Source organism: Tupaia chinensis, unplaced genomic scaffold (assembly GCF_000334495.1).
Source record: "Tupaia chinensis unplaced genomic scaffold, TupChi_1.0 Scaffold000493_1, whole genome shotgun sequence".
In the NCBI taxonomy this organism is placed as follows: Eukaryota; Metazoa; Chordata; class Mammalia; order Scandentia; family Tupaiidae; genus Tupaia; species Tupaia belangeri.
The window spans coordinates 91,279-96,375 of NW_006160005.1; the positions used below are offsets into that span (position 1 = coordinate 91,279).

The following is a 5,097-nucleotide window of genomic DNA, read 5'->3' on the forward strand; positions in this document are numbered from 1 at the left end:
GGACTCGGACCGCAGTAGGCTACATGGGAGTTCAGTGACATAGCCATTATGCTAACTGCTAGTCCCGGGGTAAATTACTCTTAAAGAAAAACAAAAGGAATTCTAGATAGTTTTCCCTTCAAATCAAGCATCTTGTTGTTTAAATAAACTTCTTGTTTAAAATGGAAAACAAACAACAACAAACAAAGAACTGTGGTCATGGGCTGTGGGTCTGCCTGGAGTGTCATCTCCAGCGTCAAGTAGAAGACCTCGGACAAGAAGTTGCTGCTGATTAAGGACTATCAGGAGAAAGTGGAGTTGGATCTGGGGTTCATCTACACCGAGGTCCTGGAATTATTGGATAAATATTTAATAGCCAATGCAACTAATCCAGAGAGTAAGGTCTTCTATATGAAAATGAAGGGAGATTACTTCCAGTACCTTGCTGAGGTTGCATGTAGTGATGATCGAAAACAAATGATAGATAATTCCCAAGGAGCTTACCGAGAGGCATTTGATATAAGCAAGAAACAGATGCATCCCACATACCTAATCCACCTGGAGCTGGCTCTTAACTTGTCTGTATTTTACTATGAGATATTTAATAACCCAGAGCTTACCTGCACATTGGCTAAAACAGCATTTGATGAAGCCATTGTAGAGCCTGATACACTGAATGAAGATTCATACAGTTGTTCATCATGCAGCTGCTTAGAGACAACTTAACATTATAGATATCAGACAGTGTAGGAAAAGAATGTGATGCAGCAGAAGGGGCGGAAAACTAGATGCATGCAGGATGTCTTCCTCCTTCTCCTCGAGAAACATTTTTACATGTTTCATTCCTATTCCACTTGAAATTCCTATAGAAAGAAACCCACTCATGTGTATGGAATCAGCTGTTCATATTCTTTTCACACCACAGCTTTGGGAAACCCCATTCTTGATTTGTGTTTGTCTTGGCCTTCCTGGTGTACAGTTACTGCTGTAGAAAAGTATTAATAGCTTCATTTCCTATAAACATAAACAACTTCCAAACACTTATGTAGAGAACTAAAATTTATTCAGTATTCAAGTAATCTGAATCAGTTCTGCAAGTGACTGTGTTTTTTAATTACTCTGACGATATGAAAACATAGTTAAATACAACTTAAAGTGTTCTACATAACTTCTTAATTTCTACGTTTCCTCCCTTACTCTTCTTTGGAGATTTTCTTTCAGTAAGCAACTTTTACATGCTCCTAATATATTCCTTTTTAGTAGGAATCAGATTGAATGGAAAAACACTTGACATTTCTTTTTTTCTTTTTCTCTTTTTTTTTGGAGAGGTTTTTGCTATAGGGCGCGAGCACTCGCCAGACAGACAGAGAGAGACAGAGAGACAGAAAGCGAGAAATCATCCTCCAGGGGGGATGGCCACGCCACAATCCCTTCTCCTCCATTCTCCTCTCGGGATCTTGGGCACGCATGCACATGCGCCTGGCATGAGTTTCAAGCCACCGGGTCTGGAACGCAAACCACAGTCGACTACATGGGAGTTCAGCGACATAGCCATTACGCTAACTGCTGGTCCCAGCACTTGACATTTCTGGGCTGAGGGTGTCACATGTTGAAATGCCTCCTATACCATATATTATGGAGGTCAGGTGTATTGTATTCATTCTTCATTTGCTGCTGTTTAAGTTGACAATTTCCTTTCCCAATAAAAGTTCACTTACACTGCCTGCCTTTGTAGTTCTGGTATTCACTTTACTATGTAATAGAAGTAGCATGTTGCTGCCAGAATACAAGCATTGCTTTTGGCAAATTAAACTGCATGTCATTTTTTACTACACTAAAAAGAGGGAACAAATTAAAGAAACCGAGTCCAAGTCTAAAACTTCAGCACTTTTCCATGCACATTTGTGCATATGTGAGAGGGTGTCCGGTTTGTCTAGTGATTGTAGAGAGTTGGACCACTATTGTGTGTTGCTAATCATTGAAATGTAGTCCCCAAAAAGCCTTGTGGGAAAATGTTATGCCCTATGTGACAAGAGAGTAATATAAAATAAAATTACATTATTTTAATTTTGGAGAGGCTTTTTATTTTTTTGGGGGGGGGTGTGCGTGCACGTGCCAGAAAGACAGAGACAAAGAGAAAGAAAGCAAGAAATCACCCCCCAAGGGGGACAGCTATGCCTCAATCCCTTCTCCATTCTCCTCTGGGGATCTTGGGAATGCACACACATTGCAAGAGAGTAATATAAAATAAAATTACATTATTTTAATTTTGGAGAGGCTTTTTATTTTTTTGGGGGGGGGTGTGCGTGCACGTGCCAGAAAGACAGAGACAAAGAGAAAGAAAGCAAGAAATCACCCCCCAAGGGGGACAGCTATGCCTCAATCCCTTCTCCATTCTCCTCTGGGGATCTTGGGAATGCACACACATTGGCCCAGCGTAAGTTTAAGCCACTGGATCCGGGACAGGAAAAGAGAAGGACTTCAAAAGAAGACTCCTTCATGGCTCCTGAGAACTAGTGAATTCAGGGAAAAAAGAGAAATTAAGATTTTCTACGGAGAATTCAGCCTCCAACCCACGAACTCGAGTGGTAGGGAGCCCCTTTAGAAAGTACTTCTAAATAATCCAGTGGTCAAAGAGGAAGTCTCAAGAGAAATAAAAAATAAGCTGAACTGAATGAAAATAAAAATACAACAAATTAGTTGTGGGACACAACTAAGCAATGCTGAGAGGGAAATTTATAACCTTAAGTGTACATGTTAGAAAAGAGGATAAGTTTCAAGTCAATAATCTAAGCTTCCCCTCAAGAACCTAAAAAAGAAAAGCAAAATAATTCCAAAACGAGCAGAAAGAAGGGGATAATTAAGAGCAGAAATCACTGAAATTGTTAACAATCAAAACTATTACACTGTTGGTGGAAGAATATTTAATTTTAATTAACTTTTTTACATTCATTCACTGTACATCATCACAGCATACAAAATGAGATTTCCCTTCCAGAATACACTGTATATTGGCTTAATCAATAATATTACCAGGGACCAGCAGGTGGCATGGTGGTTAAACTGCTGGACACTGGCTTGCTTCCTCACTTTCCCTCTCTCTCTTTCTTCTCTCTCTCTCTCTGTGTCTCTCTCTGGTCAAATTAAAATAAATGAATGAATAAATGAAATTAGACAATAAATCATTCTAAAAAATCAATACTATTACCATACATGTTATCATTAACAAATAATTTTTCCTTTCTTATTTTGTATATATTTTGCATTTTTTCCTCCTTGATTCCCTACTTCTAACCCTCTGCCATTTCCCACCCTCCTCCCACACTGTCTCTGGTATCTACAGTTCCTTTCCATGCCTTTCCCCCCATATTTTACTGATTTACAACAGACATTAATTAATCTTAATACTTTCAATAGCAAGTGCAGCTGATATATACATATTGATGAACATATGTCTGACTTTAGGCATAAACCTTTGTGAGTAGAATGAACATACTATAAAGTAGCTCCTAGCTGGGGCTATATAGTTTATTGCAGTCATTAAATAGGTATTTTTTTAATGAATTTTTCAATTTCAAGGAAAACAGTTTCCATTTTAATAGATCAGAATTTAAAAATGTTAAGAGAAATTAGTTTAATACTTGAAGCAAATTTGGTCTGGTGTTGGTAAATTCTTTCAGGTTTCGTTTATCTGAGAATGTTTTTGTCTTTTCTTCCCATATGAAGGATAATCATGCCAGGTATAGTATTCTTGGTTGAAATTGTTTTTCACTTAACACTTTGAATATATTTTCCCATTATTTCCTTGCTTGCATTGTGTCTGATGAGAGGTCTGATGTTAGCCTGATGGGATATCCTTTAGAGAGTAACTCGATGTTTCCCTCTTGCCAATTTTAGTATCTTGTCTCTGTGGTTTTGGTCAACCTGACTATGATGTGCCTTGAAGATCTTCTTGGGTTGATTCTATGTGGAATCCAATGTATTTCTTGGGTCTGGATCTTTGAATGCCTCTCTAGGTTTGGAAAGTTTTCTTACAGGATTTCATGGAATAGTTTATCAATGCCCTTATTAGTTTCTTCACCTTCTGGGATACAAATTATCTGGATGTTTGGGTGTTTAATGGTATCTAGTACTACTCATATTTTATTTTCATTTTGGGGGGGTTATTTTCTCAGTCATCTTGGTGAATTTCTCTAGGTCAGAGATTCTGTCTTCTACATCTGAGATTCAATCTTCTATATGATCTAATCTGCTTTTAATACTTTCAAGGGAGGTTTTAATTTCCTGTATTACAGCCTTCATCTCTAACAATTCCATTTGATTCTCTCTCTCTTTTTTTTTTTTCTGGTTGTCACATGATCCTTTATTGAGATGCTTTCCTGTGTACTTCTTAACTAGCTGGGCATTCTACTGTACCACTGTTGATGTCATCGATGATGTCATGAGGGTGGCGGCCATCGACATTGCAGCCTACATTCTGGGCTGTCCCCAGGATCTCTTTAATGGTTCCAGAGAGTTCTCTGGCCAAAGACTGGTGCCTTGTCTGTCCAGCAGTGCTGACAATCTCGTCAAAAGTGATGTTTCCACTATGTTTAATACTCTTCTGCTTCCTTCTGTCTCTTGGCGGTTCCTTGAGGGCTTTCATGATGAGCGCAGAGGTAGAAGGTACCACTTCAATCTGGGCCTATTCTGAACAGTCAGTTTCACAGTAATCATCAAGCCCTTCCAGTCACCAGTTGCCTTGGTGATGTCATCACCAACCTTTTTTGGAGACACACCCAGGGGGCCGATTTTGGGGGCCAGGGCAGACGTGGCACTGACTTCGCCATCAGTGCACCTCAGGTACATGACTTTGATCTTGCTGGGGTCTAACTTGGGTGGCATGGTGGAGGCGACTGGTGTCGAATGAACCCAGATTAGGGACGACCGAAGAAAGTTTCACCAAAACCTCCTCCGAGCCAAAAGCCAAAAGTCCATTTGATTATTTTTTATGGTGTGTATTTCCTTTTTCAGATCATGCAAGAACTTCCTCACCTCCTGGAATTTGTTGTCTCTTTCCTCCTGCATCTTCTGGAATTTGTTGTCTCTTTTCTCTTGCATCTGTTAGCTTTGTCACTA

General features: G+C 39.3%; 2 pseudogenes; one reads left to right on the plus strand and one right to left on the minus strand.

The window, feature by feature from the left end:
- The window catches only part of LOC102482995 (14-3-3 protein theta-like), a 3,630-nt pseudogene extending 2,863 nt beyond the window's left edge, over positions 1-767 (plus strand).
- A 3,593-nt stretch (positions 768-4,360) lies between these two features.
- On the minus strand, positions 4,361-4,878 carry LOC102500339 (60S ribosomal protein L12 pseudogene; annotated as a pseudogene).
- Between the last annotated feature and the right edge of the window lie 219 nt (positions 4,879-5,097).